This window comes from Capra hircus, chromosome 3 (assembly GCF_001704415.2).
Source record: "Capra hircus breed San Clemente chromosome 3, ASM170441v1, whole genome shotgun sequence".
NCBI lineage: Eukaryota > Metazoa > Chordata > Mammalia > Artiodactyla > Bovidae > Capra > Capra hircus.
Window position 1 is genome coordinate 115,891,267 of NC_030810.1, and position 21,181 is coordinate 115,912,447.

Consider the following 21,181-nt stretch of genomic DNA (forward strand, 5'->3'; position numbering starts at 1 on the left):
CAACTGTAACTATAGAGCTGTATGCTTTTATTCAGAGAAGATATCTAGAAGCAGAGAAGGGGGAGACTAATACATGTAAAGTTGAATAGAACTTAGAGTGACACTTTAAGTGTGGTTCGTTGGAGGGCTGATGAGAAACCCTTAGAGAAACAGCATTGGCTATAGAAACACAAAGTATTTGCCATCATCTGCAGGTATGAGGGTGACATCTGCCTGGTCTGGCACTTTACAGTTCTTTTAAAAACTTTTTTTTTTTTGTATTGGGATATAGCCAAATAACAATGTTGTGACAGTTTCAGTTGGACAGCAGAGGGACTCAGCCATATATATACATGTATCCAGTCTCCTCCAAACTTCCCTCCCATCCAGGCTGCCACATAACATTGAACAGAGTTCCATGTGCTATACAATAGGTCCTTGCTGGTTATCCATGTTAAATATAGCAGTGTGTGCATGTAAGCACTTATATTTCCTTATCTCATTTATCCTCACTTCCTCTCTTATTGAGATTTGGATATTATTATTAATATCATCATATCACTCCCTTTTACAGACAAGGAACACCAATCAAGCACTGTTTCAGGCACTTTCTGGGCTCTATGAAAGGCTCTGGAAGAAATGAATGAAAGACACTGGGGCTGAGAGGGAAGAGGTTCACACTTGTTCAAGGTCACGTAGCTAGTGAGACACAGAGAGCTGGCCTGGCCCCAAGTCGTCTGTCTCCAGTTTGGGTATAAAAAGTAAGGGCTTTTCTAGAGTCTGATACTTCCCCTCAGTGGGTTCCAATTTATGAACAGGTTGTACTCCAGATGTTTCTTTTTTTAATCCTTTTTCCCCTCTTACAGCTTCTTATGATACATTTCTGAAAGTGTTATATAGCTGGATACCCAGGTTCAAACGTAGATGCATGTTATAAAATAGAATGTGCCTTGAGTATGATATGCTTGTTCTATTTCAGTGTGGAGATTTGGCTTAGAATACAAGGAATACCTTTTATCCTAGAACATTTATCATGGCCTCCCTAAACAGAGTGGGGAGAAGGCATATGCCTGTGTCTGGGCTGGGAAGGAGCAGGGTTCAGGGTGCAGGACGGTGCGGGGCGGGGGAGCGGGGTGGGGGCGGTGTCTTGTCTGTGTGGCTATACCAGGAATGTGTTAACTCTCCATTGCATAAGGAAAGAGCTCTGTTAGTCATTCTTGAAGAATTCTGATCTGGAGCAAAGGAGAGAATAGAGAAGGGGGAGGCAGCACAAACATCAGAAAATGGACCTTTAATACTGCCAACTGCAGATTTGGTTCATTTTCAAGTTTGTTATGTAGAAGTCCCAGCACCTTCCACATATATTTCTAGCACAAAAACAGATGGGATCAAAACTTACACAAAAATCACATCTGCCACTCTGGACAATTAAGTAAAACATGAAATTGCAGCTAAAACCACAGTGTATTTAAATAGAACTAGATTTCAAATGAAGGACTCATATTAATGAATGGGAACATGGTTTAACTCTACATCTTCTGAAGGAGGGAGGCAATTTTTTTTTTCTGTTTCTTTTTAAAACCCCCTTCATTTTTACACCAGTGGATGTACCTACTTAACAAAGATAACTTTTCTCATTCAGGAGCAGGCTAAGCCAAATTTTAGTACTCTTGAATCACATCACCCAAAGGAACACGAAAAGGGAAAAAAATTCCTAACGTTTATTTCACACAAACCATGTACTAGGGGCTCACCAAGACTATAGATGGAGAGCCCTGCCAATTTTATTTTATAATTGAGGAAAGAAGCTCTGAGATGTCAACCCAGGTCTCCCTGCCAATAATTGATAGAGATAGGATGTAAAGTCTGAGGCTAAAGCTATGCTCTCCTCATACATGAGATAATCCATCCTATTGGAAATTCCAGCACAGAACACCAGAGACATGGGCAAAACAGGGCCTGCAAAGTGAGGCAAAGTCTCAAGCTTATAGGAACACTGTCACCCAGAGGGAGGACTCTGCCATTCCTATTCACTCCGTCCTTGTGGATGCTGAGTACTGCTTTGTAACTTTGCTTTGACTTCCTTGTGTGTTTCTGAAATGGGACTTGGATATATAGCTCACATCACCTCTCCCCTTGCCAGTGGTCCCAGCAGAAGCATTCCAGCCAGCAAGAACAGGTGCGTCGGGCTCGGTGTGGCGCAGCTGAGTGAAGCATGTCCCCTCTCCCACCAGAGAAACAGCTGCCTTGCCAGTCTCTCTGCCCACTCCACTCTGCCTCACTTCCCCACCTCAGACTCTGAATATCATCAGCCTTTCAGTGGGAGATAAGAGCACATTCATTAAGGAGTCCTCTCAAATTAATTTAAGCCTCAGATCTAACTTGCATGTGTCTGACCCCATTACAAGTGACTTGGACATGCTGGCTCAAGCTTTGGAGGATCAGGAAGACCCTCACAAAAGTTGAATGAGACTGGACCACACTGTGGAGCTGTACTCTGGCTCATCTCATTTACTGGTCCCTGTAGAGCTGAGCAGAAGACACAATCCTCTTTCACTTCAGAAGCTGCTTCATCTTTGACCCAGGCCCTGAGGGGGGTTGTGTGAAGCAGGGGAAGAATTAAGCTCTGAAGACCCTAGAAAGAAAGAAAGCACCTTGCCCCTAATTAAGGCACCTGGATCATGCTCTCTCCATCCCTCAAAAACTGGAGTCTCACTTCATCATGTATTAAAAGGGCTTAACAGAACTGGTCCTCTTGTAATGATTAAATGAGGTATTGTGTGTGCTGTAAAACTGCAAATAATATCATCATAACCAGAAACCTAGAGTTTGAGTTGGAAATTCAGGAAACGTGTCAATGTGGACCTTGAGCCAATTTTTATTCCTGTGGCACCGAATGGAATGGTGTATGGATAACTGGTATAAAAAAGATGAGACACTGTACTTCTGGAAGGGGTTTGGGTCCAGGTGCTGTCCTCACGCCTCCCTGCCTGCAGCCAGTGCAGAAGTTGGTGCCCATGCCTCTCACCACACTCTCTGCCCAGCTGTACCCACTCCACCTCTCTGCCTCTGGACTGCCCCCTCCAGTTCATAATGTGGTAACTGACTTGACACCAGAACATCCCCCCACACATACACAGACAGTCCGTGCTTCTCCGAACAGCAGGCCACAAGCGCAGGATTGTAAATGCAAAAACCCTGGACTTGGAAGAGCTGGACTTAAGTGAACTGTGTAAGTCTGTACTCTCTGAGCCAGTTTCCAAAAAAAAAGTGTATCTAAGGTCAGTCCCTGAAGATTGATGTGAGGTGCAGATGAGATATTGTAGATGAGATAATATTGGGAATATTGGTTCTTGGTAGTGTGTAAAGCTGTATAGCAGAAAATGCATTCAGATCTGGTCCAAGGCCCTCTGACTAGCTCTTCCCATTTAGAAAATGATTGGATTTCCAGAGACATGTCTTAATAACTGAAACCTTTAAAAATGACCTAAGGAACTCTCTCTGTTATGCTTTCTATCAATAAAGTAAAACGACTTACCCAAGATCCCAAAAATCAAGTGGAAGACCAGGGACATCAATCTTACTTAAAAACCAGAGTTTTTCCCCATGTAGTTGCCACCTGCTGTGACATCACTGTGACCACTCAGAGTCACCTCTTGTACCCAGCTGCCTCGGCCTCAGGCTGGTGGACACGCCCTCTCCTTAGTGACCAAGGCAGGCTGGGGCCATCCTCTTCCCTTCTCCTGCCATGCTTCATTGCCCAGACTGTCTTACAGACGATGCCTGTGGCCCTTCTGCTTTTGTGTGGGCTCAGCAGTGTCCTGGCCTTCTGAAGGCTATGGCCAGACAGTCATCTTGTGTCCCCTCTCTTCTTTCTGCCGTAGCTTTTGGAGCTCATCATTGTCCCCACCAGTTCACACTGCTGGTTCCAGTACTTTCAGAGCGTAGTACCTTTCTGAAGTCAGGTCCCACTGCTGACGTCCCTAAACCCCCTTGTGTGTGTGTCTCAGCTGTGTCTGACTCTTTGTGATCCCATGGATCTTGACTCTTGGCCAGGCTCCTCTGTCCATGGAATTCTCCAGCCAATAATACTGGAGTGGGTCGCCATTCTCTAGCCCACCGAAACTTCCTTAGTCAGATACATAGTGAGGATGTTGACGTGTATTACACAGGCGTGAGAGAAGTGCAGAGCAGAGTTGAGGAGGGCTCCAGCCTCTAAAGGAGATGCTCACACACCCACTCACTACAGACTGCCTCATGGGCTGCTTTTGGCCAGCCTCTTTCAAAGGCAAGGCCCGTTAAAAAGTAGGTACCTCTTGATACTGCTGCCTTAAGATCCCAGCTTTCACAGGAGGGGCGCATCTCACCCCCAGGCCTCTTGAGGGCCCACCTCCACCTCCGTCTTCCTACTCCGTGAAAACTTTGAAAATCTGGAATACTTCTGCCCACATTTTCAACCAAGGGACTGCCAGGGGATTTGAGAGTTTATTGCTTTTTTCTTTGGAATTGGAATAGCTCTGACCAGCTACTATTTGAAAAACATAGAAGTATTTTTTGCTTATTATCAAAAGGGAGATGGAGTTTTCCTGCAACTAAATGAGAACTTGGTATCTTTTTTGCCTCGAGGAGTGTGTGTGTGTGTCTTTGTGTCTCTGTGTGTGTCTGTGTGTGTGTGTGTAGAAGTGGGGAGGGGTAGTAGGTGTCCAGCCTCCCCTTCCTTCATCTCTGTCTCCTGTGTGTGTGTGTGTGTGTGTGTGTGTGTGTATGTAGAAGTGGGGAGGGGTAGTAGGTGTCCAGCCTTCCCTTCCTTCATCTCTGTCTCCTGTGTGTGTGTGTGTGTGTGTGTGTGTGTGTGTGTGTATGTAGAAGTGGGGAGGGGTAGTAGGTGTCCAGCCTTCCCTTCCTTCATCTCTGTCTCCTGTGTGTGTGTGTGTGTGTGTGTGTGTGTGTGTGTGTGTGTATGTAGAAGTGGGGAGGGGTAGTAGGGGTCCAGCCTCCCCTTCCTTCATCTCTGTCTCCTGTGTGTGTGTGTGTGTGTGTGTGTGTATGTAGAAGTGGGGAGGGGTAGTAGGTGTCCAGCCTTCCCTTCTTTCATCTCTGTCTCCTGTGTGTGCGTGTGTCTCTGTGTGTGTGTCTGTGTGTTGGTGTATGTGTGTGTATGTAGAAGTGGGGAGGGGTAGTAGGCGTCCAGCCTTCCCTTCTTTCATCTCTGTCTCCTGTGTGGTGCGTCTGTGTGTGTGTCTGTGTGTGTATGTAGAAGTGGGGAGGGGTAGTAGGGTTCCAGCCTTCCCTTCCTTCATCTCTGTCTCCTGTGTGTGTGTGTGTGTGTCTGTGTGTTTGTGTATGTGTGTGTATGTAGAAGTGGGGAGGGGTAGCAGGGGTCCAGCCTTCCCTTCCTTCATCTCTGTCTCCTGTGTGTGTGTGTGTGTGTGTCTGTGTGTGTGTGTGTGTGTCTGTGTGTGTAGAAGTGGGGAGGGGTAGTAGGGGTCCAGCCTCCCCTTCCTTCATCTCTGTGTCCTGTTGCCAAGCCCACCTTCTGAACCACACTGAGGAGGTCAGCCCGCCTTCTGCCAGAGGCAGACCATCAGTAATGAGCCCCTTGCCTGCCTTTCCCTGTCCTCTGTGTCTGTAGGGCGCACCCCTCTGTCAGTCTGTCTCTTGTCTGCAGGCAGCAATTGTCTAGAGCGCAGAAATCCCCAAACTTGACAATTGCTATGGTCTTTCTGCCTTTCCTCTTAAACAGCTTTTTTAAAGCCCCCAGAGACCCTTAAAAAAAGAATGCAAATGGAAATTATGTTAGAAGCTGAAATGAACATTGTTGTGAGTCATGAGATCCTGGCCACACGGGGACAAACTATTTTTTATTTTGGGTAATATTTCTTCTTTGGCATTTATTACACCTCTGTTAAACACAGCTCATGTGACACAGTGTTACTCATAGGCAATCAGAGAAAAAGCTGAAAGTTGAGCCATCAGTAGGGCAGGGCAACTTATTGTTAATAGCAGCCATTAAAGCTGAAAGGAAAAATTACCCATCTGCCCTGGCCAGACCTGCAGCCTGGGACCCAGCGGGCCTCCAGGCCAGAAAGGGGGTTGGGGGAACATGAGGGAAGGCGAATGGAATGTAGAAACCTGAGACCTTGTGTAGGGCAAGGTAGGGCTCAGTCAAGTTTGGGCCCTACCCCAAGAATAGGAAAAGCCGCACTGCTCTCAGGCGCTCAAGCCACACTTCTGTCTGATCAGCCTTGTTCATGAAAGCTCCTGGTGGCTTTAAACACAAGGTTCATTTTAGCTACAGATCCGAAACTCAACAGAGAGATGCGAAAACACCTTCTAATTATGCAACGGTTTTCCCCACAGAATGGAATTTGCAACAGATCTACTCTACCCAGATTCTTTGCCATTTGACTTTTGGAGTTCAGCGATTCAATTTTTTTTTTTTTTTTTCCACAAAGTCTGTATTTAAAAGAGCATACGGTTTCAGATCCTTTCAGACATGTTAAAGCCTAGCCAAAGATGCAACACCATTACCCACTCTGACAAGCCGCCTTGACAGCGTGCTTGTTGATAGGGCCGTATAAGATGTCAGCTGGGAAAATAAATTTGAGAGGGCTCTGCAGAGAGCGTGTGGATACATCTCACACCAGGTCTGGAAGGGAGAGGCAGCCTCCCGTTTGCGGACTGTGCTAACTCACTCGGGTGCAAAGATTGACTCTTGTTATCAGCATCACGTATCAATTTGGAAAGCTGTAACTGATACTGGACGTGTGGTTTGGAGGATGGCCCCTGAACAGCAATGCCCACTCCCCTTCCTCCCCCTCAAGACTGCTGGCATGTGAGGGGCAGTATTTGCAGCCCTGCATACTGTTTTGGGTGGAGATACTGGAATGAGGTTTGAAAGGCCAGTTGGAGGGCCCCAGGGATGACACTAGGGTTGGCTGAAAGTCTGAGCAGAGATGGCAGTACTTTGCACTGAGGTAACCCCTGAGTGCAAGATAAGTGGTGGGGCTTGTCAGAGAGGGAGGTGCCTCTGACTCAGACCCAGAGAGGCCCTCTGTATTCATAGTGTCTGCTTTCTCAGATCTGATTACATCCAGTTCTGGGCTTCAGCCCTGACTGTTCCTTGGCTATCCAAACTAACGTGAGGTCAGGTCAGCTTAATTCGACACCAAAGACGTTCTCGATAGAGCTCGGGTTCTTCTTGCCTTTGCTGGCTTTGTCCTGCTAAGAGCACGTGTTCTCAGCCTTTGTGTTGGTGGCACAATTTTGAATCCTAGAATTATTTTCGTTTGCACCTTGGAGTGAATTCTTAGTGCTCGGAGGATCTTCGGCACATGTCACTCATTGAACAGAGCTCTGCCTTCCTTGATCCAGATCTTAAACACAGGTACCACACACAGCCCTTGAATCAATGCTCTCTCTTATCTTCTACTTTCAGTGGATGGGTGGTACCCTGATAGAACTGGGGGACCCACTCAGCTCAGCTCTTGCTTATAGACACACGAGTGTCTTATGTGCACTGGTGGTTATACTGTAGTCTGCCTGATTGTTTTAAACAGTTTCACGCACTTACCTATTGCTGTAGTGTCTGACAGTTTGGGCTTCACAATTTCATGTCAGACACCTTTAACTAAAAGGCTCTGCTGTGAGGTTTCCATGCTGTGATTATGGGTGAAGAGGGTTTGGGGGCTGCGTATCTTAAGGGGTAAGGCGGTGAGGAATGGGATGGGACTGGCAGGACAGGCGGCCCACGCACATCCTTTTACCTCTCACCTTGCTGGTCACGGCTCCTTCCTTCCTCACCGGTGGATTCTCTCCAAGGGCACTCATGTTACCGCGAGACACCTGCTAAGTGTATCAGGAAGAATTTGGTGTTGGAGAGAATTAGAGGTGAGACTGTACTGGAGGGAAGCAAGTCTGGCGGGGACCCCTGGGGGAAGGGACAAAGGTGAGCAGGATGCAGTGGATCCTTCCTGAGAGGGAGGGCCAGGATGCAGGAAGGTCAGGAAGTCATCTTCCTGGCATCCCTCATGCCAGCTCAGCTTGTATAGACTCTGCCTGCAATGCAGGAGACCCTAGTTCGATTTCTGGGTCGGGAAGATCTGCTGGAGAAGAGATAGACTACCCACTCCAGTATTCCTGGTGGCTCAGTCTGTAGAGAATCCGCCTGCAATATGAGAGACCTGGGTTCGAGAAGGGAGTTGTCACCCCCTCCGTATTCTGGCCTGTAGAATTCTATGGAGAGAGGAGCCTGGCAGGCTACAGTCTGTGGGGTCGCAAAGAGTCGAACACGACTGAGCGACTTTCACACGCACACTCCTCACGCTAGTGGAAGCAATTTCCTAAAATGTTATGTCCACTTTGGATTCTTTGATCTTTAAGAAACATGAATAGGAAAAAAGACTCGATGTCAAGATAGATGAGAAGTTACAAAGGAAGCTGTGATTCTTTATTTTTAGAAGAGAAGGCCACTGGCCTTTTGAACTGTTTTACTTAGAGAGCTGCTCTAAGAGGATGTGAAGAAAAGTTCATCACCAAGAAATGGGCAGAGTGAGAGAAAACAGACTTAGAGTAAGATGTTTTCCTTTTTAGGTAGGATATAAGGGTCCTTTGGGAAGCTTCAAAAAAATTCAGAATTTTTTTTTCTATCATGGAATTTACTAAATAAAGATGACCTTTTCACAAGCCTGTCATCAAATGCTGGCCTCCCAAGTGAGATGAGATGTCTCCATGGTGGGCGATAGAAAAGGCAGCTGCTAGTTGGTTTGGGTTGGTTTGGCATCTTCAAAGTGAGGATGGGATTCTTAAATCATTTTATTGGATTTCTGAAAAGTGAAGTGAAAGTCGCTCAGTCGTGTCCAGCTCTTTGCAACCCCATGAACTATACAGTCCATGGAGTTTTCCAGGCCAGAATACTGGAGTGGGTAGCCTTTCCCTTCTCCAGGGGATCTTCCCAACCCAGGGATTGAACCCATGTCTCCTGCACTGCAGGCGGATTCTTTACCAGCTGAGCCACAAGGGAAGCCCAAGAATACTGGAGTGGGTAGCCTATCCCTTCTTCAGTGGATCTTCCTGACCCAGGAAGTGAATCAGGGTCTCCTGCATTGCAGGCAGGTTCTTTACCAACAAGCTATCAGAGGATTTCTGAGGCCCAGTACGAATTCCTTTGTGATTTCCATGGCAGCCGTATTCCCCGCTCCATTCCCATGCCTGGACCGCAGGATGTGCACAGCACTCCTACGCCATAGCCCTCACTGTGGTTAGAGACAGTGGGATCTGTGTCATAGACAGCAATGAAGTATCTTCTGTGGCCAACCAAGGGTAGAGTTCACCCTTGGTTATGATTTAGGGGGATAGTATATTCTTAATGGACCTGCAAAATCTTTTCAAATGCAGTCACTTTAAGAGCTTCCAAAGCCTGGAAGGAGTACAGGGAGGACGTGGGCACCAGCTATAATCTAATTTTTCTCCCATAACACTTGCTTTCTCCCGTTGCTCAGTTGCTGTCTCCCAGAGTCATTACCATCACAAACGTTTCCTGTCCATCCCCTGTAGGTACACCACATCGCGCCAACAACCCATGGCCCAGCAGGAATATACAGTATCCTTTGCCAGTGTCGATCAGAGCTTGATTACACTTCACGGCTGTAATTCAAGCCTGCTAATCCTCCTCCACGTTAGGAAAAGAGGCCTGTTCTATTAGATAAGCTGATTACTGTCTGGTGTGTGCTTCATGCCGAGCAAGAGTTGTTTATATGTGGAATTATTGCTGGTTGGAGCCTGGGTTTCACTGCCCTGGGTAAGCTTGCATAGAGGCGTGGGGGATCTTCACCTCAGCTCGGGGAGGGGTGAGAAGCTGAGTCTTGATTATAGCTGCTGCTCCTTCAACCTCTGTGCCTGTGGTTAAATATTTACTTTTCTTCTCTGGTACCGGAAGAAACGAGTTCAGATTTTGAGAGTCTGACTTTTGCCTCCAGGACGCCCTGTCGAAGATCAAGCGAGAAAGATCACTGCCCCAGACTTTTCACGTGCTGGTGAGGTTTGCAGAGCCACCCCAGCTGTGCGGGTGTCTCGAGGGCTAAATGAGAGAGGAATACGCTGGGAAGAAGTTGAGCCTGTGGTGAACTCAACGGCCACAGACCCAAGAGCGCCCAACCACAGGGCCAGGATGCCTGCAGAGACTATTTGAATGCTTTCTCACATTCAGAGACCTTTTCTTCAAAGCCACAAAAGCCTTAAAACCACCTTTGCCCCTCCCTCCCAGCCCATCTCTGGTCTGGTGTGCAGCTTGTGGCTTGGGTGCAGGCTACGGAGCCCCGATTCTTCCCGGAGGAGGAAGTGCATTTGTTAAGATCGCCTGCCAGGGGTTGCTGGCATGATGGATGCTGGCTGCACTCTCAGAATTCCCCCACCCCCTGTTCACTGAAGCAGCTCTCCAGGGAGAGAGGGTGGGGTGTCCTGTCCTGGGACGCAGAGCTGAGGCTCTGCTTACTAGTGGCTCTTGAGTGTTTAAGTCCTGCAAGCGGTTGATGCATTTATCCATGTGGGGCTATGGTGAGGCTGAAACGGTTACAGGTGAGCGGGAGCACCTGGTCCCTGGCCTTGGTCCACCTCTGTGCCAGCATATGTTGGTGTCTGTTTGTGTATTTGAATATGTGACAGCCTTTGCTGGAGTAAGGAAATCAGGATGAATGTCAGCACACTTAACTGTGATCATATCACAAGCAGAGGCCTTTTGGAGGGTAAACTTCCTCCACACCAGGGCATTTTAAAACTGTTTATTTCTCTGTTTTCTCCTTGAAACCATTTATTCCTTTAGGCAGGCATTTTGCTTTTTTTAATTTCTGTGTCTCCAGTAAACACAGTACTGCCGGACATTTGCTAAGCACTCAGAGAAAGGTGCTTTTGATTTAATGAATGAATAACCTAATTAATATATTGCAGTAAAGAAGGTTTCTGCCCAAGAATGAATGTAAATATAAATTGTTAGCTATTTATCGTAGCTCACTGCATGTGTATTCCTTCTTGTACCTTTCCTACTATTCTTTCCAGGAAGGAGAGACTCTGAGGCCCCAGGGACACAGACGGGTGTCCATTCCTTTGATGTAAAGGGCACAGCCAGCTAAAGGCAGTGCAGCACATTGCAAATCCAAGTATCTTGTTAGGAAGGATGCTGTGATGTGATTTAGAAGGAAGGGCCTCTGTATAATGTCCTAACCACTGAGCATCTGGTCTGTGTGATGCCTTTTTTTTTTTTTTTTTGCTTGAGGGATCTTAGTTGCCCAACCAACCAGGGATCGAACCCCCGCCCTTGGCAGTGAAAGTGCAAAGTCCTAACCACGGGACTGCCAGGGACTTCCCAGGGTAATTCTTGTTCCACGAACAACTTGAGGGTTATTTTATCTTCCTCTTGTCTTCTGCTTGTTTTTCTCCACTATTTTCTTTCTCTCCCCACCTCCTACTCACATCCCTTACACTCTCCTCTCTCCCTTTATTAGGGAAATCGGTGTCTTTTAAAGATCAACACATTCTCCAAATAGTTAAATTGTTTTCCCTTGGGAGATTTATTTTTCTTTGGAACTGAATTTATACTCCTAGGAAAAATCCAGAAGGAACCACACAGAGGGTTGTCCTACATGAAACAAAGCGATTGCAAGGTTTTAAGTCTAATTTCAGCCATGAAAGCTTTCTTTGACATACACTGATAGACTTTCTCTTCCTTAAATTTACAGGACGATAAACCTATACCCTTAATATACCATCACTGTATGTATGGCTTGAACTTCTAAATCTCAGTTAAAATAGATGGGGCGTCTACATGTGATGCCAGGGTTGCACATTCCTATTCCCAGTGTGTATGACAGAGTATGGGTGCTGTCATTCAGATGATGGAGGGGCCAGTAATGGAGTCCTTTCCTCTTCTCTGCATGAACGGAGTAAATGCTTGGCTATCGAGAGAATAATTGTCCAGGGAAGCCGTACCTTGAAATTCACCATAGCATCTTTGAGATAATCTCAGGATTATTTCAGAGTGAAGAAATGAAGAGTGACGCTGCGTCCCAGTGATTCTGCCTCTGACCACAGAGCTGGCTGTGTGCATTTTCTCATGGGACCTAAGCACAGACTGATGACTTCTGAGAGTCTTATGCTGTGGTTGTTGCTTAATCGCTAAGTTGTATCTGACTGTTTGCAACCTGGCAGACTGTAGCCCGCCAGGCACCCTGGTCCATGGGATTTCCCAGGCAAGAATACTAGAGTGGGTTGCCATTTCCTTCTCCAGGGGATCTTCCAGACCCAGAGATCGAACCCATGTCTTCTGCTTGTCAGGATTCTTTACCACTGAACCACCTGGGAAGCCCTTTGAGAGTCTAGGGTCTTTGCAGAGAGAAAGCTGCTCAAATAGCAGTAAGGCAGAGAGCAATTAAGAAGACCTCTGTTTTTTATTCTGTTCATATTTCTTTCCATCTCTGTCACCTAAAGGCTGGGCAACTGTCTCATCTTAGATATGTTTCTTCCAGCCTGAGTTTTAAGACCAGCAGCCAAATTAGCCAGGTTTGGGCAGCAAAACAAAAGGGAATTTAAAAGTGTAACAGTGTGGATCCACCCACCCACACCTGCATAGCCATTAGGTGGCAGCTAGAAGGAAATGGCACCCCACTCCAGTACTCTTGCCTGGAAAATCCCATGGACAGAGGAGCCTGGTAGGCTGCAGTCCATGGGGTCGCTAAGAGTCAGACACGACTGAACGACTTCACTTTCATGCATTGGAGAAGGAAATGGCAACCCACTCCAGTGTTCTTGCCTGGAGAATCCCAGGGACAGGGGAGCCTGGTGGGCTGCCATCTGTGGGGTCACACAGGGTCGGACATGACTGAAGCGACTTAGCAGCAGCAGCAGCAATAAGTAGTAATTTTGCTATATAAGACTTATATATTGACCACTTTCATGTGCCACTGCAACCCACCCCCTATTTTAAAAAAACAACTTTCACAAGCATAGTTAAGAAATGCCAAAATAATGCAAACAATGGACCTTGCATGATGGTGCCCTAAGGCCGCAGAACCTTCCTTAGGGTTCTGGGAACCAAAGTTGGTTTCCTGGTATCTTCTCTAGAAGAGGAAAGAAAGCTGCATGTACGTAACTTGCTTTGGTATACTGAATTTTTAAATTAGCTAGCTGTTTTCCCTGTGTTGCCATGATTCCATCACAGTTTGATATGTTTGAAGATGAGGAGGAAAGGCTGAGAATAATTCCATGACTTAAATTTTTCTAAACAAAAGGAATGTATAAGAAAATATAAATGTACATATATATGTGTACACATGTAGCCAAATATTTTTACATTTTAATTTTGTTTTTATGCCACATTCATACCCCGTGTTGTAAACAAGACTTAGATGATCTGTCAAATTTCAAAAATGGAGAGAAGAATACGTGTAACCATCATGATGCAAGTGCTCAGCACTTTTTCATTGGAGGACATCAAAGCAGCTGTCTCCTCATTTTCCCATAAGCCTAAGTGTCTTTTGGTAGCATGAAGGCAGAGAGATGGCCTCATGGTTCTGCTTTGCAACCTGGGAAGAGAACCTGGAACTGGAGGGTGTGATGTCAAACCTTAAGGCCAAGGTCATGTGCCAGGAACCCATGTCATACATTACCAAACAGACCAACAGCACAGCAACCTAAATTTCACTTCCACATCTCTTGACACAAGAAGAGAAAACAAATTTGGCTTAAAAAGGTTGTGCCACTGCAAACTCATTTTTTGGTATGTAAACAATTCTGTGACTTCTCGGTTTACTTGAAGTCGTAAGCAGAGTGCATTGAAGTTGGGAAAACCATGTGTGTGTTGTTAGTTGTTACTCTTGGTTTAGCCTGGTTCAGGAGAGCAGAGAAATGAGATTCTGCAAAAGGCAGCATGAAAGTTCACGTTGGCCTTCAACCTGCGGAAATTGCCAGTTGTTAATTCCGGCCCTAGAGTCCTGGGTCAGCCCTGTACCTTAGTCAGGGCCCTGGCCCTCGCTTGCCTCCTAAGCCTGGCTAAGGCTGGAGGTGGTTGTGGTGCAGAGGGAAGGCCCTGGATGTGAGTCTACTGCATAACTAGTTGTGTGCCCTTCTGAGTCCCCTGTGCTTCCATTCCCCCATCTGAATAAAGGGATAATGATACCCCGTAGTGTTCAGGTGAGAATATAAGCAAATGAGCTTATTTTAGGCAAGTTGCTTTGCAGAGGTTCATTCTCACACAAGAAAATATCCTGTTTCCACATCTCCCATGCATTTATCCACACACCTATTTGATCACTTTGATTCCATCATCAGCTGATACTTGTCTTTCTCCCACCAGTCTGCAGACTTCTCTTATTTCTGGTTGAGTCTCCCCAGCTGAAATAGGATCCAGTAGAGAGTAGATACTCAGCATATGTTTGTTGAGTGACTGCTTGACCAAGAGACCATCCTGGGTCCTTGTCGGGGTGGCAGTGTTGGTGAAATTGTGCAGGCCAGCAATACTTTGTGCAGGCTGAGAGATTTTTATTTTGACGGAGCTGTAAGGCTGTCACTAAACATAAGTGGACATGACTAGTCTGGCACAGTCAGAGTGCCACTGGAAAGCAAGCAGCCTGGAAAGAAAAAAGCAAAGTTGGCTTCTGAGATTACTCTGTGTCTGTTACCCCAAAGAACATGAGCCCGTGTAAGGGCTCCGATAAACTGGGTACAGCTGGGGTCTCCTCTCTGTCCTGCCGGGACTTACTGGGCAGTCAGCCCTCTGCAGCAGTGTCCTCAGCAAAACAGATGCAATTTGCTAGTGACGTACCATCACTAAGGGGCCTGAGAAAGGGCCGTGCTAACATCTGCCTGGTGGAACAGTTGAGAGAGATTTTGTGGGTCGGAGAGATGTCAGCTCATTCGGTGGAGGAGGAAACAAGATACCTCTTCAGATAAATATAGTAAGAATCACAGTAAATAAGGCCTAGCCTCAGGGAGGCAGATCTTTAAAGGAAAATTAAGATCCCCATCATCTGTCTCTCTGTCAACCATTGATGTATTTAGTGAGCGCCTCATGGAGCTAAATGCTTTTTGATGATGGTAGTGGTGATGACCACCTTACCTCCCCACAGGGGGAGGGCACCTTCTGTGTGAGAGTTCTTGGTGGGGGTGGGGGGGCTCTATCTCTGGCACACAGAAAGAAGGAATGGTCCAGAGAACGCGTCTCTCCCCTCTCCCAAATGTCCTGGTTTTACCAGGATGTAAACACAAGCAGAGGCAATACCGACAAGAAAAAGCCCGGCTGAAAATCAGAGCCTAATCGCTCCCATCTGCTCCAGTGCTGCTTCCCCTTGCTGCCTGCCAGGATGTGTGCCGCAGACGCTAAGTAGCACATTATTTTCGATAAGTTGCAATCATTTACTGGAAATCTACTTCTCCTTTAAGATGTCCCCCTGGAAACTTGAATTGGCATTTGAGAAGCCCTGTTCAGGGTGGAATTTGAATGCTTGCACTCAAGTTCAAGAAAAGTTAAGCCTGTTTGATGGACAGGTGTTTATGTTTTTAAGATTTCGGCCACATGGACTCTAGTGGGAAGAGGGGACTCCATGGAGCACACAGCCTGGGAGCTCAGAGCCACCGGGCAGCTCATTCCCTAAGGAAAGGCACAGGTGCTGAGATGGGAAGAACTGCAAATGATGGCTCCATGGATTCTTCCCTGAAGCAGAAACGTCACAAGCCGAGACCTCTCTTGGTCCCCCTGAGATGTTTCCCCTTTATGCTGAGACAGGACTGGTGACTGAAGGTGTGCCTTGCAGCCTGGAGCCCATCGTCTCAGGGCCCTGCCCTCATTCCACCAGCACTCCTTGTTCAGCATCCTCATTCTCTTGCCCAGGATGAGACTCTAGACACAGCAAGCATCCTGTCCTACCATCCAGCCTTCTCTCAGTCAAAGACTTAATGCTTTCTGAGGCCCAAACTCAGGAACTTTTGAACAGCAGTGAAAACCTCTTGCCTCTCCTGCCGCCTTTTTGCCGGCAGATTCTGCAGCCCCCGGTGTCTGAGAATGACTCTGGTGACTCATTAGCACCAAGACCTGTGCTTGGGGTGGTTTTTGTAATGACTGGTGATGGATTACCCACATGTTTTCCCGGAAAGACCCTGACTGACCTTGTGTGCGTTTGTGAGATGATGGTCCGGGGTCACAGGTGGTGTTTGTGCTCATGGAAAAAGGAAAGCTAATTGGCAGGTGTTTTGAATGGACCTGGGGTGCCCAGAAATAGACCCAGTGTCCTTCTGCTGGGGAATTTCTGCTACCACCAAAGTGAGTGGAGGTGATTTCTTCTTTAAATGGGTCATGCTGAGGTTTTCTCTTCTCCTGTGTCCCTCTTCCACTCCTCTGGAACTGGCAGATCTCACAAGCCAATTAGAGTGCAAACATTGTTGTGCTATAGTGTAAGGAAATATACAAATACAAGCTGTATACAGGTGGGTAAGTCCCAACAGCCTACAGTCATCTATTAGAACTTGGTCTCACATATTGCTCCTTCTCTTCTCTTTAGCTCCAGGATGACAGTGTAGCCTGTCTTAGCTTTCTTCTGTTCAAGACAGAGTCTCTTCGCTTCCTTCATCACAGAGGCAGCAGAGCGCTGTTGGCTACTTTGCACACGCAGCCACGCCTCACCACCCTCCTCTCCCTCCTGGTTTGAGCTATACTCCCCCAGGCCACCAGCACCCTGACCAGGAGGCCTGTTGCTGCCATGCTCCCTCTCTCCAGACTGCCCAGGTCTCTCACTTCTGCTAAGAGACTACATGGCACCCAAGAGAGACCCCTCTAATAATCAACCCTTTTCTATCTGTTCTAAATCTTTTCTTTTCTTTCTTTTTCTTTTTTTTGTAGGAAGAAATTCTCTCCAGTGGCTACTCGGGTGTTTCTGTGACTTGCCTCTGGTTATTAAACCTGCCTCTTTCTAATTTTCTCTGTAACATTCTACCCAGCATGAAATCACTCTGCCTTCTAGAGTTTATTCTTTCTTTTTTTAAGAGTGTATTAGCTTAGATTGGTTAGGCTGCCAAACACAAATAAAACAAAAACCTCCCCAAAACCCAAGATAAATTGGCTTAAACAAAATGCAAGTTTATGCAGAGACTTTACTTCACCCACTAAGGTCCATCTAGTCAAGGCTATTGTTTTTCCAGTAGTCATGTATGGATGTGAGAGTTGGACTGTGAAGAAGGCTGAGCGCTGAAGAATTGATGCGTTTGAACTGTGGTGTTGGAGAAGACTCTTGAGAGTCTCTTGGACTGCAAGGAGATCCAACCAGTCCATTCTGAAGGAGATCAGCCCTGGGATTTCTTTGGAAGGACTGATGCTAAAGCTGAAACTCCAGTACTTTGGCCACCTCATGTGAAGAGTTGACTCATTGGAAAAGACTGTGATGCTGGGAGGGATTGGGGGCAGGAGAAGAAGGGTACGACCAAGGATGAGATGGCTGGATGGCATCACGGACTCGATGGATGTGAGTCTGAGTGAACTCCGGGAGTTGGTGATGGATAGGGACGCCTGGCGTGCTGCGATTCATGGGGTCACAAAGAGTCGGACACAACTGAGCGACTGAACTGAACTGAACTGAACTGAAGGTGACCACAGGCTGGTCTCTAGGATGTGAGGACTTCTATCTGGTTTTTCTCCCTGCTGTGGCTTATATTCCCCAGGTCAACTCATGGTCCAGAGTGGCTGCCAGAGCCCCAGCCCTTATATCCATGTTCCAGCTAGCAAAAAGAAAGGAGAGATGGGAAAGAAAGACATTCCTTCTTTAAGGATAGAGTTTTATATCTTATTTCCATTCATCTATCACTAACCAGAATTTTGTCACTGGAGATATGACCACATTTAGCTGCAAGGGAAGCTGGGAAGTATCTTTCCTCCTATAATCGTGACTTAACCAAAAATCAGTGTTCTGTGTCCATGGAAAGGGATGGGTTGGAAGAAACCAAAAGGTCATCCTTTTTCTTCAGCTTTTCACTGAAACTCTCTGTCAGGCCCTTTCTTAAGCTGTTTCCTCTCCTATGTCCCATATAGGAGAGAGACACATGCCCCCTTCACAGCTCATCTCTCAGTGTAAATATTAGCATAGTTAATACACAGATTTAGTTGAAATGATCTTCTTATCTGTGTTAGTTGAAGTCATACGGTGGTCCTGAGATTCAGTGAGTCCTTCCCATCCTCTTGCAGATTCCAAGGAATTGTGTCCCTAATGGAGGGAGAAGTGGAAGGACCAAGTTAAAGAGGCCGGAGGGATGGAACCAGCCCAAGTGTTGCACGCATTTCCTGATTCTGGACCCTGTGTCCGACCCTAGTGGAGCTCGCTGTTTGCCGACTATGATGTCGGCCCTGTGTGTCCTTGGTCAGACACCTCTGTGGCTGTCATCCTGTAGAGGCGTCCTTTCACTCCTGTTAAACAGTAAGCCTCCTCTTGCAGGACAAAGGTGGACTCTCACTCGTGGCATGTGTCTTCTATAATTTGTGGAAATGGAAATAATCTCGGAGTGAGTTAAGACTGGGTTATCGCTATCTTTGGTGAGGACCCCTCAAGATCAACAGTACAATGTATTAGGAACCCTGCCACTGAATTATTCTGTGATTTTCAAAACTGGAAGCATTTCTGTGAGAACAAAATGCTCTTTATTTAAAATTTAGTTCTGATGAAATCATTTGGAAGGTTGGAGGAAGAGAATAGTTCTGCTGTAATGGAGCTTGGTAATATACACAAGAAAATTTTGCTAGTCACTTGGAGAAGGCAATGGCACCCCACTCCAGTGCTCTTGCCTGGTAGAGCTACAGTCCATGGATGGAGGAGCCTGGTAGGCTACAGTCCATGGGGTCGCTAAGAGTCAGACACGACTGAGCGACTTCACTTTCTCTTTTCACCTTCATGCATTGGAGAAGGAGGTGGCACCCTACTCCAGTGTTCTTGCCTGGAGAATCCCAGGGACGGGGGAGCCTGGTGGGCTGCCGTCTATGGGGTTGCACAGAGTTGGACACGACTGAAGCGACTTAGCAGCAGCAGCAGCAGGAGCCGGAAAAGCATTCTCTGTCCTGACACAGTGGAATGATGTCAAGAAGTTAAGATCACACATCATACAAACATAGCAGTATCCAGTTATCTTTTAATATTTTGAGTGTGGGGTTTCTCTATGTCCCAGCAGGAAAGGATGACATAAGGTCTGAATCCCACCCAAGAGTCAAAACTGCCATACACTTCCTCAAACCTCCATCGTGAATAGCGCTGCTATTCCCGTCTGGTTACAACGTCTTTACTTTCAATGGAAACTTGAAAGCCGCCATTGAAGAGGGTGTCCAGGCTAGCTTGTCTGACATACGGTGAGATTGCCCCAGAGCTGAGCAGCTCCCCGAAGGGCCTTTCCAGCCTTGCGGAAGGACTGCATCTTCCAGTGAGCTCTGCCAAGGCAGCATGCTTCCTGGCTGAGGAAGACTGGAGCCGGGGGCTCTCATAAAGAGGGCACATATTGGGCGTCAGAGGAAGTAGGGTTCTTATCGTGCTTGGGAGAAGAATAGCAAGAAAGGTACATAAAGAGGGGGAAAAGGGTGAAAAAAGAAGACATTTTGGTATTCATTCTTTGAGCTCAGAATCGATTTCCTGGGCTTGATGGTGTCAGTCTGAGTTTGCCTAGAAGCACAGCACAGTGAGGTGGGGGGGGGGGGTATGTGTGTGTCTGTACTCATTGACTTAGCCTGGTGTGGGTATATGTGTCTGTATACTCAGTGACTTAGCCTGCTGTGGGGGTGTGTGTGTGTGTGTATACTCATCGACTTAGCCTGGTGTGTGTGTCTGTATACTCACTGATTTAGCCTGGGGTGTGTGTGTGTACTCACTGACTTAGCCTGGAGTGTGTGTGTGTGTGTGTGTGTGTGTGTGTGTGTGTGTGTGTGTGTGTGTGTGTCTGTGTACTCACTGACTTAGCCTGGTGTGTGTGTGTGTATACTCATTGACTTAGCCTGGTTCTTTCCACCTTGCTGATTTCTTTCATGTAAAAAACAAACTCTTAAGTCGGAATCTATCTTGCTTTCTTACTCTTCCCAAAGGGACCTTTATCAATGGGATTGATGTAGATTTAACCAACCATTGAAAGCTAACCAGTTACCAAGCCCAGACATGTGCTTTTGTAAAAATAAACTTATTTAATGCTTTAATGAGAGTCAAGCTGTGGTTGACACTATGTTATTGACTGTCAGGTGATAAAGAAACTGCGCTTAAGGGGGGCAAGGTCGTGCAGTGGGAGCCTTGGACGCTGCCCTGTACGTGTGCTCTTCCTTCCGGCCATGTTGTGCAGCTCACAGAAGAGGGCTTAGGCCCATCCTTGCCCTTTGGGAGGATGCTGAATTCTGATGGGAGAGGAAATCTGTCAAGAATTAGCACTTGCCAGCAATGTGCTAGGTGCGTAATTGATGTTATCATCTGAATCCAAGAGAACGGTGAGAAGCTCTCTTGCTTTCCCCACGGTGTCACTTCCTTGAGAAACTACCATTGTAGAGAGAAGCCTGCGTCTCTGGGATTGCACAGCAAGCTGCCAACCAGTGGCTCTCAATTTCTCACACATTTTATACACAACTGAGTAGGAAACCGTTTCTTGCATTGCAGGCTACCAGGTGCCGTCCTGGCTTCTCGCACCCCGCCTTGGCCCTCCCTGGGAGCTGTGCTTCCCTCACACCTCCAGGCATGGTAGTCAAGGTCAAGGCTGCTGTGATGTCACACCCTCCTCCCAACTTCTGCAGCCATTCTTGAAGCCAAGGGTGTCCCCCAGCAGCAGTCCAAGCTAAAGTTACTAAGGACCAATGCCCCCTCACCCGGGCAGCCGGCACCCATCCAGGAAGGCAGGAGTCTGCTGCCCAGCACATAAGCCTGCTCTCTGCCAGCTGGCCTGGGAGGCTCCATGTGCCAAGCAGGGGACGTGTGATCGGGATCCGTGCCCGAGTGTTTCCTGAGAAGTAGAAAATGCATGTGACCAGAGCCACTGCAACCTGGCTCAGAAAAAGAGATGACAAGAAAAAGTATGGTATGTTTCTCTAAAGAAAACCCCCCAAATATAAACAACAACAAAAACGCTAAAACCATCTCAAGAGTGTCATATATTTTTTTGCTTACCTCCTGCCCTAAAACTTTTCATAAAGCCCTGAACATAGTGGTGGTGGGTAGAT

At 47.0% G+C, this 21,181-nt stretch overlaps 1 protein-coding gene and 1 long non-coding RNA gene across 5 annotated transcripts in view; both read left to right on the plus strand.

Moving 5' to 3' along the window:
* The window catches only part of PBX1 (PBX homeobox 1), a 336,966-nt gene that overhangs the window by 205,274 nt on the left and 110,511 nt on the right, over positions 1-21,181 (plus strand). The window lies entirely within an intron of this gene.
* On the plus strand, positions 5,091-19,891 carry LOC106503647. Its single transcript, XR_001297337.2, has 3 exons — positions 5,091-5,493; positions 6,238-6,243; positions 19,874-19,891. It is a non-coding gene; the product is annotated as an uncharacterized LOC106503647 (long non-coding RNA).